Consider the following 13,556-nt stretch of genomic DNA (forward strand, 5'->3'; position numbering starts at 1 on the left):
TATATGTATTTGTGTGTGTGTGTGTGTGTGTGTATATATGTAATTGTATTGTGTGTATATATATATATATATGTATATATATATATATATATATATATATATATATATATATATATATATATATATATACACACATATATAAATGTCTATATAGACACACGTACGTGTGTGTGTGTGTGTGTGTGTGTGTCTATACGTGTGTGTGTGTGTATATATGTATTGTATGTATATATATATATATATATATATATATATATATATACACACATATATATGTGTCTATATAGACACACGTGTGTGTGTGTGTGTGTGTGTGTGTGTGTGTGTGTGTGTGTGTGTGTGTGTGTGTGTGTGTGTGTGTGTGTGTGTGTGTGTGTGTGTGTGTGTGTGTGTGTGTGTGTGTGTGTGTGTGTGTGTGCGTGTTGCATGCGGTCGGCTTTCGGCCCTTGAATGAGAAGAACATTGGACATTGGTTTAATTGTAATTCTGGACTGTATGTGTCAATAAATTAATCTTAAATACCAGGCGGTCTCTGAAAAAAAAAAAAAAAAATGCAACTAACATAAAGGTCAACACTTGGTCACACATAACCCAGCCTGCTCACTTAACATTGTGGATATTATGAAAAGCGTCCAAACATCATAATAATTTCAAAATTACTCCCATTTAAAATCTAACCGAAAGCATGATGGGAAAAATATAAATTACTCTCTCTACACTTAGAGAGAGTAATTTTAGCTGCTTGATATTTCAGGTTGCTTACAAAACATTAAGAAGGAAGAAAACAAGCTCGGAATTGAACTTTCACATACTTTTAATATCCAATTATATAAATTATATGTCCATTATATTAATTATATATCCATCATATTTGGATATATAATTAATATAATGGACATAACTACAGTTCGTAGCTACATCTCTAAGTGCATGTTAAGACTATACTATGCAAAGCGAAAGCCAGAAATGCCGCGGCCTTCGCTGGGCCAGAGCTCATCTAAGATGGGCTGATGGAAAGTGGAAAAGTGTTCTGTGGTCTGACAAGTCCACTTTTAAAATTGTTTTTGGAAACTGTGGACGTCGTGTCCTCCAGACCAAAGAATAAAAGAACCATCCAAACTGTTACAGGCGCAAAGTTCAAAAGCCACCGTCTGTGATGGCATGGGGGTGTATTAGTGCCCAAGGCATTCGTAACTTACACATCTGTGAAGGCACTATTAATACTGAAAGGTATATACAGATTTTGGAGCAACAAATGTTGCCATCCAAGCAACGCCTTTTTCATGGACGCCCCTGCTTATTTCAGCAAGACAATGCCAAGCCACATTCTGCCCGTGTCCAGACCTGTCTCCCATTGAAAATGTTTGTGAAGCCCAATATGTAGCCTTTGTGGTGTAACGGAGACCCCGGACTGTTGAACAACTTAAGCTTTACATCAAGCAAGAATGGGGAAGAATTCCACCTGAAAAGCTTCAAAAATTAGTCTCCTCAGTTCCCAAATGTTTTCTGAGTGTTGTTAAAAGGAAGGGCCATGTAACACAGTGGTAAAATTGTCCCTGTGCCAACTTTTTTGCAATGTGTTGCTGCCATTAAATTATAATTTAATGATTATTTGCAGAAAAAAATCTCAGTTACAACATGAAATATCTTGTCTTTGCAGTCTATTCAATTGAGTATAGGTTGAAAAGGATTTGCAAATTATTGTATTCTGTTTTTATTTACGATTTAGTAAAGGTGCCAACTTAACTGGTTTTGGGTTTTGGATGTATATACTGTGTATATATATATATATGTATGTATATATATATATATATATATGTATATATATATATACATACAGTGGGGCAAAAAAGTATTTAGTCAGCCACCGATTGTGCAAGTTCTCCCACTTAAAACGATGACAGAGGTCTGTAATTTTCATCATTGGTACATTTCAACTGTGAGAGACAGAATGTGAAAAAAAATCCCGGAATCCACATTTTAGGAATTTTAAAGAATTTATTTGTAAATTATGGTGGAAAATAAGTATTTGGTCAACCATTCAAAGCTCTCACTGATGGAAGGAGGTTTTGGCTCAAAATCTCACGATACATGGCCCCATTCATTCTTTCCTTAACACGGATCAATCGTCCTGTCCCCTTAGCATAAAAACAGCCCCAAATCATGATGTTTCCACCCCCATGCTTCACAGTAGGTGTGGTGTTCTTGAGATGCAACTCAGTATTCTTCTTTCTCCAAACACGACGAGTTGAGTTTATACCAAAAAGTACTATTTTGGTTTCATCTTACCACATGACATTCTCCCAATAATCTGCTGTATCATCCATGTATCCATTTTGGTATAAACTCAACTCGTCGTGTTTGGAGGAAGGAGAATACTGAGTTGCATCCCAAGAACACCAAACCTACTGTGAAGCATGGTGGTGGAAACATCATGCTCCCATTTAATTCTACAGAACTCAGCAAACACATTTGGAACCTCAAAGACAATAATGTTGAATATTCAATAACATGGCAAATTCTTACATCCAGCACACCTTACAACAGTGGTAATAAAAGATGCAACCTATGCTTAAAAGAGAAACTGTTTATTATATATCATCCAGATCTGTCATCCCTCAACAAGCGCAGTGAAATCATTTCAACATGCCGCCACAGACGGAAACACTCCTAGGTAACACATGAGCCAATCACCACACCCTACGCCTGCCTGTACCCACCGACTCTGTGCCCTATATAAACCATTGTATGTGAATACTTCCATTAAAATCTCCTGATGATTGAGGGAACCCCTCATGAAACAGTTCTGTAGACATGAAGTGGTATTGTGATTTTTCCCACACCTACAAATATATATATATATATATATATATATATATATATATATATATATATATATAGTTACTTTACATGCAGTCGCCAATTTTTTTTAGCCTTATGTCAAAACGTTTGGACTACCCTGATGTAAAATGTTCCATTATCAGTGTTGTTTGTTGACGTGAATATGCACAGACGTTTTGGCTAAATGTCGCTAGACCTGTCAATTTCCTCAGCCAAAAATATCATCCATGATTGTGACATATACTGAAAAAAGAAGCGCAAACAGTCACAGGCGGGCACAGACTCTCTCTCTCTCTCTCTCTCTCTCTCTCTCTCTCTCTCTCTCTCTCTCTCTCTCACACACACACACTAGTGATGAACGCCACAGCAACTAGAAGCTTCAGACAGGAGGGGTTGCCTGGGAAACAGTGGGAAGGAACCCTCGTTATTTGTGTTGAGCATATTTTCATTTGGGCTGAAACAGAGCGCCATAAAAACCCCAGGAGAGGGGGAGAGGTGATTTGTCTTGACAGCTCCTTTACTCTCCCGAGGTGTAACGCACACACACACACACACACACACACACACACACACACACACACACATACACACACAAATAGGGTGACTGCTCACACAAACTTGCATATGTACAGAAATGGCCGTCCTCCGGCCAATGCACATTACAATTTCAGCAAGGGTGTGTGTCAGTTTTTTGGGTGGGATGCCGCCCCTTTAAATAGTCTCCTTTATCAGAATCAGACACCTTTGACACTCTTTCCCGGGTGCAGATATATTTATTCTTGCGACAAGTCAGCTTCTGTGTGGGTGCAAGCGTCTGAAAGGCTTAAGCGTGAGTGTTCCCAGAGTTGGGGTGTATCATGGCGTTTAAGCGGCTGTCACGGAGGGGAAACATGATGCTCTTCCACAAATAGCGACAGCAAGGATGGGTGCTGCTGGTTACTGTGCTCAGCCTTCACCTTGAGCCCAGGGTTGTTTCACAGGGGAGATGCCATTCTCAATGGGACCACAAGAGGTCGCAAGGGCTCGACTGCATCAGCATCTTCCTTTTCAGAGGGCTCTTCCTCCATCCTGGTGGAACGTTTTTCAGGACATTATTCCTCCTCTCTGCTTATTGCTTTTTAGCTTTCTGTCTCCTTTCTTTACAACACAATTTTTGTGTCGCATTCCGAGTCTGTGTCACTGCTGGAGGTGTGACGTTCACGATCAAATCGAGTCTTTTGAACGTCTCTTTTAAAGGCCTACTGAAATTAGATTTTCTTATTCAAACAGGGATAGCAGGTCCATTCTATGTGTCATACTTGATCATTTCGCGATATTGCCATATTTTTGCTGAAAGGATTTAGTAGAGAACATCGACGATAAAGTTCGCAACTTTTGGTCGCTAATAAAAAAAGCCTTGCCTTTACCAGAAGTAGCAGACGATGTGCGCGTGACGTCACCGGTGTGAGGGCTCCTCACTTCCTCACATTGTTAATAATGTGAGCCACCAGCAGTAAGAGCAATTCGGACCGAGAAAGCGACGATTTCCCCATTAATTTGAGCGAGGATGAAAGATTTGTGGATGAGGAAAGTGAAGCACTATTAAAAAAAACAAAAGAAAGAAAAGGCGACGCTCCAGGGAGGGACAGTGGGAGAGTTTCAGATGTAGTTAGACACATTTACTAGGATAATTCTGGAAAATTCCTTATCTGCTTATTGTGTTAATAGTATTTTAAGGCATGGTTACGGTGAATGCCAGTGTCTCTGAGAGAAGCCGAGGAGCCAAGATCACAGCTGCCTTTTTGAGCTGCAGGATGAGGTCGCGTAATCCACTCAAGTCTCCGGTAAGAGCTCACTTAATATCACAATTTTCCCATCCAAAAACTTGCTGGTTGACGTAGAGAAACATGTTTGCTTGACCGCTCTGTGTTAAAGCTTCACAACAAACAAAGAAACACCGGCTGTGTTTCGGTGCGAAAGGCAGCTGCAATCCACCGCTTTCCACCAACAACATTCTTATTTGACGTCTCCATTATTATTTGAACAAATTGCAAAAGATTCAGCAACACAGATGTCCAAAATACTGTGAAATTATGCGATGAAAAGAGACGACTTTTAGCTGTAAGTGGTGCTGGGGTAATAAGTCCCCTCCAATCAATAACGTCACAAACACGCGTCATCATTCTGCGCCGTTTTCAACAGGAAACTCAGCGGGAAATTAAAAATTGTAATTTAGTAAACTAAAAAGGCCGTATTGGCATGTGTTGCAATGTTAATATTTCATCATTGATATATAAACTATCAGACTGCGTGGTCGGTAGTAGTGGGTTTCAGTAGGCCTTTAAGTGATCGATGACAACCGATTCCGCGTCGTGAGCCATTTGTTTGAGAGCCGTTTTGTAAGCACACACAAATATAGCGCCGGCAATCACTCACTGTGCACCTGCGGGCCACCCGAATGGCAAATGCACTAGAAAAAGAGTCGGAGTTAAAGGAAACTTAGCAGCATTTGGATTAACTTTTTTTTTTGTTTTAAAAAAAAAGATATATATATATTCTTAAATTTAAAAATAAATATAATATAAAATATATATGTATATACAGTCCCGATAAAACACACTTGTAAAGAACATAATGTCATAGCTGTCTTGAATTTCCAATAATTTCTACAACTCTTATTATTTTGTGATTGAGTGATTGGAGCACATACTTGTTGGTCACAAAAAACATTCATGAAGTTTTGTTCTTTTATGAATTTATTATGGGTCTACTGAAAATTGGACCAAATCTGCTGGGTCAAAAGTATACATACAGCAATGTTAATATTTGCTTACATGTCTCTTGGCGAGTTTCACTGCAATAAGGTGCTTTTGCTAGCCATCTACAAGCTTCTGGTTGAATTTTTTACCACTCCTCTTGACAAAATTGGTGCAGTTCAGGTAAATTTGTTGGTTTTCTGACATGGACTTGTTTCTTCAGCATTGTCCACATGTTTAAGTCAGGACTTTGGGAAGGCCATTTTAAAACCTTAACTCTTGCTTGATTTAGCAATTCCTTTAGCACTTTTAACGTGTGTTTGGGGTCATTGTCTTGTTGGAACACCCAACTGCGCCCAAGACCCAACATCTGGGCTGATGAATTTAGGTTGTCCTGAATAATTGAGGTTAAATAAATAAATGATAAATGGGTTGTACTTGTATAGCGCTTTTCTACCTTCAAGGTACTCAAAGCGCTTTGACACTACTTCCGCATTTACCCATTCACACACACATTCACACACTGATGGTGGGAACTGCCATGCAAGGCTCTAACCAGCTCCCATCAGGAGCAAGGGTGAAGTGTCTTGCTCAGGACACAACAGACGTGACGAGGTTGGTACTAGGTGGGGATTGAACCAGCGACCCTCGGGTTGCGCACGGCCACTCTTCCACTGGTTATCCTCGTTTTTTCATAGTTCCATGTACTCTCTCTAAAGCACTCGTTCCATTGGCAGCAAAACAGGCCCAGAGCATCATACTACCACCACCATGCTTGACGGTAGGATTGGTGTTCCTTTGATTAAAAGCCTCACCTTTTCTCCTCCAAACATATTGCTGGGTATTGTGGTTAAACAGCTCAATTTTTGTTTCATCTGACATCACATGGACAAATATAAGACCTTCTGGAGGAAAGTTCTGTGGTCAGATGAAACAAAAATTGGAAGGCTACCAAAAGCGCCTTATTGCGGTGAAACTTGCCAAGGCACCAAATATTAACATGGCTGTATGTATACCTTTGACCCAGCAGATTTGGTCACATTTTCAGTAGACCCATAATAAATTCATAAAAGAACCAACCTTAATGAATGTTTTTGTGACCAATAACTCTATCACAAAAAAATAAGAGTCATACAAATGATTGGAAACTCAAAACAGCCATGACATTATGTTCTTTACAAGTGTATGTAAACTTTTGATCGCGACTGTAAATGTAAAATTGCATTTTTTTTTCTCCTTTTATTTATTTAATTTTATTTGGATCCACTTCTCGGGTTCATTATTCTAAAGCAGGCTGAGTCAACTTGTGGCCCATGTGCCACATCCGGCCTGCCAAAACTTTACATTTGGCCCGCCGGACACCACCCAAATAGGATTGATCAAACCATTAAAACGAGGGTTGATCATGTATGCAGTACTCCCACAACACCGAAGGGGACAACAGCGAGGCCTGTGTGTCATAATGACGCGACAATGGTGTGAGAAGACGACGACTACCCATTCAACCCTGAAAAAAAGTATTTAAAAATTTGCAAAAATCTGACTTAACAATGACTGGACAACAAAGTATGAATTTTCTGCCTCGAACAAGTGCTTGATTAATTTTATCCTGTCAGAGTTTTTAAGCGACGGACACATTGATCCAAATAAGCAGTAACGACGGTAGAAATCCACACGAAACTTGGTCAAACATTTGTAAGTAGATATTGTCCATAAAGATATTTTATTTTTTTTGTATTGAAATTGCTGACTTTGGGATGTTTTTATATTACGGGTCGTTTTGTTTTTAGTCTGAGAGTGGGAATCTCTGGGCACCTCACGATTTGATTACAGTTCAGGAGCTATGATTCAATTAAAAATCGATTGATGCATTTTTAATTGTTATATTATCGATTCAGTTTTACATTTCATTGTGTTTCACTAAATAAGCGTTTTTCTCTTACAACTTAAAAATAAAACAATTAATTTGGAATAAGAAACAGTTAAATTAATTCCTAACTTTTATTGTAATTTTATTTCTGCTTTTTTTATTTATTATTGCATGTTCTCATTTATTGAGTATTTTTTTTCCTATTTTTTTAAAATGCTACACAATTGTTTTTAGTTGTGGGGAAAAGTCAAACTGATGATGTCACTGCCAAAATATTGAAATATGACACCAATTTGTGGAACGTTTACAGTGAAAACAACAAAAAATATTTTTTGGGGCAATATTTCAGAAAATTCTAACCCATCCATCCATCCATCTTCCTCCGCTTATCCGAGGTCGGGTCGCGGGGGCAGCAGCCTAAGCAGGGAAGCCCAGACTTCCCTCTCCCCAGCCACTTCGTCTAGCTCTTCCCGGGGGATCCCGAGGCGTTCCCAGGCCAGCCGGGAGACATAGTCTTCCCAACGTGTCCTGGGTCTTCCCCGTGGCCTCCTACCGGTTGGACGTGCCCTAAACACCTCTCTCGGGAGGCGTTCGGGTGGCATCCCGACCAGATGCCCGAACCACCTCATCTGGCTCCTCTCGATGTGGAGGAGCAGCGGCTTTACTTTGAGTTCCTCCCGGATGACAGAGCTTCTCACCCTATCTCTAAGGGAGAGCCCCGCCACACGGCGGAGGAAACTCATTTCGGCCGCTTGTACCCGTGATCTTATCCTTTTGGTCATGACCCAAAGCTCATGACCATAGGTGAGGATGGGAACCTAGATCGACCGGTAAATTGAGAGCTTTGCCTTCCGGCTCAGCTCCTTCTTCACCACAACAGATCGGTACAACGTCCGCATTACTGAAGACGCCGCACCGATCCGCCTGTCGATCTCACGATCCACTCTTCCCCCACTCGTGAACAAGACTCCTAGGTACTTGAACTCTTCCACTTGGGGCAGGGTCTCCTCCCCAACCCGGAGATGGCACTCCACCCTTTTCCGGGAGAGAACCATGGACTCGGATTTGGAGGTGCTGATTCTCATTCCGGCCGCTTCACACTCGGCTGCGAACAGATCCAGTGAGAGCTGAAGATCCCGGCCAGATGAAGCCAACAGGACCACATCGTCTGCAAAAAGCAGAGACCTAATCCCGCAGCCACCAAACCGGAACCCCTCAATGCCTTGACTGCGCCTAGAAATTCTGTCCATAAAAGTTATGAACAGAATCGGTGACAAAGGGCAACCTTGGCGGAGTCCAACCCTCACTGGAAACGTGTCCGACTTACTGCCAGCAATGCGGACCAAGCTCTGACACTGATCGTACAGGGATCGGACTGCCATAATAAGACAGTCCGATACCCCATACTCTCTGAGCACTCCCCACAGGACTTCCCGAGGGACACGGTCGAATGCCTTCTCCAAGTCCACAAAGCACATGTAGACTGGTTGGGCAAACTCCCATGCACCCTCAAGAACCCTGCCGAGAGTATAGAGCTGGTCCACAGTTCCACGACCAGGACGAAAACCACACTGTTCCTCCTGAATCCGAGGTTCAACTATCCGGCGTAGCCTCCTCTCCAGTACACCTGAATAAACCTTACCGGGAAGGCTGAGGACTGTGATCCCACGATAGTTGGAACACACCCTCCGGTCCCCCTTCTTAAAGAGAGGGACCACCACCCCGGTCTGCCAATCCAGAGGTACCGCCCCCGATGTCCACGCGATGCTGCAAAGTCTTGTCAACCAAGACAGCCCCACAGCATCCAGAGCCTTAAGGAACTCCGGGCGGATCTCGTCCACCCCTGGGGCCTTGCCACCGAGGAGCTTTTTAACTACCTCAGCGACCTCAGCCCCAGAAATAGGAGAGTCCACCACAGATTCCCCAGGCACTGCTTCCTCATAGGAAGACGTGTTGGTGGGATTGAGGAGGTCTTCAAAGTATTCCTTCCACCTATCCACAACATCCGCAGTTGAGGTCAGCAGAACACCATCCGCACCATACACGGTGTTGACAGTGCACTGCTTCCCCTTCCTGAGGCGGCGGATGGTGGTCCAGAATCGCTTTGGGGAAGCCATGGCTTCAAACTCTTCCCATGTCCGAGTTTTTGCCTCTGTGACCGCCGAAGCTGCACACCGCTTGGCCTGTCGGTACCTGTCCACTGCCTCTGGAGTCCTATGAGCCAAAAGAACCCGGTAGGACTCCTTCTTCAGCTTGACGGCATCCCTCACCGCTGGTGTCCACCAGCGGGTTCTAGGATTACCGCCACGACAAGCACCAACTACCTTGCGGCCACAGCTTCGATCAGCCGCCTCGACAATAGAGGTGCGGAACATGGTCCACTCGGACTCAATGTCCAGCACCTCCCTCGTGACATGTTCAAAGTTCCTCCGGAGGTGGGAATTGAAACTTTCTCTGACAGGAGACTCTGCCAGACGTTCCCACCAAACCCTCACAATGCGTTTGGGCCTGCCAGGTCTGTCCGGCATCCTCCCCCACCATCGCAGCCAACTCACCACCAGGTGGTGATCGGTAGAAAGCTCCGCCCCTCTCTTTACCCGAGTGTCCAGAACATGAGGCCGCAAATCCGGTGACACAACTACAAAGTCGATCATGGAACTGCGGCCTAGGGTGTCCTGGTGCCAAGTGCACATATGGACACCCTTATGTTTGAACATGGTGTTTGTTATGGACAAACTGTGACGAGCACAGAAGTCCAATAACAAAACACCACTCGGGTTCAGATTCGGGGGACCATTCTTCCCAATCACGCCTCTCCAGGTTTCACTGTCGTTACCAACATGAGCGTTGAACTCCACCAGTAGGACAAGGGAATCACCCGGGGGAGCACTCTCCAGTACTCCCTCGAGTGTACCCAAAAAGGGTGGGTACTCTGAACTGTTGTTTGGTGCGTAAGCGCAAACAACAGTCAGGACCCGTCCCCCCACCCGAAGGCGGAGGGAGGCTACCCTTTCGTCCACTGGGTTGAACTCCAACGTGCAGGCTTTAAGCCGGGGGGCAACCAGAATTGCCACCCCAGCCCGTCGCCTCTCACTGCCGGCCACGCCAGAGTGAAAGAGAGTCCAGCCCCTTTCAAGAGAAGTGGTTCCAGAGCCCTTGCTGTGCGTCGAAGTGAGTCCGACTACATCCAGCCGGAATTTCTCTACTTCGCGCACTAGCTCAGGCTCCTTTCCCCCCAGTGAGGTGACGTTCCACGTCCCAAGAGCGAGCTTATGTAGCCGAGGATCGGACCGCCAAGTGCCCTGCCTTCGGCCGCCGCCCAGCTCACATTGCACCCGACCTCTATGCCCCCTGCTATGGGTGGTGAGCCCATTGGAGGGGGGACCCACGTTGCCTCTTCGGGCTGTGCCCGGCCGGGCCCCATGGGTACAGGCCCGGCCACCAGGCGCTCGCCATCGTGCCCCACCTCCGGGCCTGGCTCCAGAGGGGGGCCCCGGTGACCCGCGTCCCGGCGAGGGAAATCTGGGTCCTTTGTTTTTACTTTTCTAACCAAATTCTAACCAATAGAGTAATATTTTTTTTCAATTAAACTATTCCGATCTACATTTTATTTTATCATTAATACGAGTGATTGTTTCCTTGATTTAAAAAAAGGTGTCAACTGCAACAATGAGACCGTCTTTTGAACGGCTCCTCTGGATCCGACTCCTTTTAAAGAACCATAAATCCCATAATTAATAATAATCTCAATCCTTCAGTTGCCAAAAGTACCCATGTAGGTTTGTTTGAAAAACTGGCCAATACAAACAATACACTGGCAAAACATTAAGGCAATGGTTTATTTACTATTATAAAAGAAGTGTAGAGGGAAGCACGTTACAGAAGAAGGTAAGCAGATATTAACATGAAATTAACAAGTGTATTAGTAATAGTTAGAGAGAGGGTAATATAAAAAGAACTGTTAGTGGGTCAGCATTGTCACAGTCAGTCCACGACGTATAAGAGGAGGGCGGATGCATCCATAAATATGGGGTGTCCATACAGAGACTACTATCACTATATAAACGATACTAGGGTGATGATGTCGATAATTTTATTTTCTTAAAAATATTTGTTGTTGTTTCTGACAATGTTAAATTCAGGGAATCATTTCCTGAACCAAGGAAGACATTGAGGACAAAAACCAAAAGATTTCAATGAGTAGTTTTTGCTTTAGTTGAGATGTTGTGTTGTATCGGCTTTGTTTTTAAACAATTAGAACATGGATGGATAGGTCTTTAAAGAGAATAATGAAATATAGTTTGTGTTGGTATTGTTAAACTGTCAATAACACTCACCGTTAGCAATTGGGTACGGTTCACATTCAAACCAATAAGGTACCAATTCCCAATACCTGGGAATACCTGGGCTCAGTGGTACACATTTTCGGTACCTTTGTGTGTTTTTATAAATATTAGTTATTTTTGATGGTATAATTAACATTTTTATAGTAACATTTCAACAAATGAGCTAATTATGATAACTGTGCTGTCCAGTTGTTATATCTTGTTTTATTATCACACGTCTGACTAGGTTGCAATTACAGTTGCAAGTCCAAGACGTCAGATGGCAGTAATGAATAGTTTAGTTTAGGTTAGTTCAGTCTTTGCCTAATCTTGTTTTTTGTTGCACCCTAAAAGTGTACTTGATAAAAAGTGTGGTACTTATTACGCACCAGCTGTTTGATGGTAACGTGCATCTTAGTTGTAGTTTTCACTAACAAATTTGAAGGAGTTGAAATCGCCTTGCAAAATCGCTAATGCTAATCAGTAGCATGTCAATAGCAACGCCAAAGTACATTTTTGTCAAAATTAAGTCTTTTTTTTTTAGAATAGAATAGAAAGTACTTTATTAATCCCTGGGGGAAATTCAGCACCACAGTTCGATCAAAATAGACAATAATAATAAATAATATATAACATATATATATATATATATATATAATATATGGATAGTATAAATATATTCAACATATATTCTACATTTAAGTCTAGTCAAGAAGGAACATATGCATTATACAGTCTGATGGCTGTCGGTATGAAGGACCTCCTGTGTCGTTCCGTGTTGCATTTTGGGAGTCTGAGCCTTCCACTGAACGTGCTCATTCTCTCCGCAAGGTCCGAGTGTAGTGGGTGTGTGGTGTTGTCCACAATGGCTAAACTTCTCCTCTCTGACACCACCGCCAGAGAGTCCAGCTCCACTCCCACCCCGTTACTGGCCTTCTCTACCAACTTGTCCAGTCTGTGTGTGTCCCTCACTCTCAGCTCGCTGCCCCAGCAAGCCACGGCGTGCAAGAAGGCGCCCGCCACCACCGACTCTTAAAACATCTTAAACATCTTTGTACAGACGTTGAAAGATCCTAGTCTCCTGAGGAAGTAGAGGCGGCTCTACTTACCTTACTTGAGACAATTTATTTGTTGGAATTGAAAATTGCAACGTTACCCAATGATACTTTGGCTTAGTGCGTTCTCAGTGCTGCTGGAGTGACCACAAAGTTTGAAGAGCTAGCTCAGTCAGCAACCGGGCGTGACGTCACACGCAACCCAGGTACCATAACCTGGCATCGTTGGATTTTGTGTGAAACGGTGCGCAGTCAGACCGGCAAGATTTTCCCGGTGCCACTCATGGATGATCGGTATCGCGACATAAAACCCTGATGGAAACATCCCTCATTTACAATGGTACCTTGATTTTTGTAAGTAATCCTTTCCAAAAGGTCCAACCGCCGAAAGTTAAATGAAAATGTTTCTCTGCGAGGTCACCAGCGCACATACAAACATAATTGTAAGGTAAAGTAGTAGAAATGATCCGGAACAAGCCAACATATAATCAGTTCTTACTTATCTCATACATTTTCTAAAAGTTTCATAAAATTCTGTCCATAACTTTTTTAATATTTATCTTTCTCATCAACTAACTAACTAACAAACTGGCAGACAATGATTACACTAAATACAATTTCAATGCCACAAATGGCACAGCTACAATCGGGCGGAAGGCGGAGTACACCCTGGACAAGTCGCCCCCTCATCGCAGGGCTAAAATGTTCCACATGAAAAAGGCTAATTTGC

General features: G+C 43.0%; 1 protein-coding gene across 8 annotated transcripts in view; it reads left to right on the plus strand.

Annotated features, from left to right (window-relative positions):
- The window catches only part of gphnb (gephyrin b), a 622,746-nt gene that overhangs the window by 408,190 nt on the left and 201,000 nt on the right, over positions 1-13,556 (plus strand). The gene's annotated exons all lie outside the window — the stretch shown is intronic.

Source organism: Nerophis ophidion, linkage group LG24, assembly GCF_033978795.1.
Source record: "Nerophis ophidion isolate RoL-2023_Sa linkage group LG24, RoL_Noph_v1.0, whole genome shotgun sequence".
NCBI classification, from domain to species: Eukaryota; Metazoa; Chordata; class Actinopteri; order Syngnathiformes; family Syngnathidae; genus Nerophis; species Nerophis ophidion.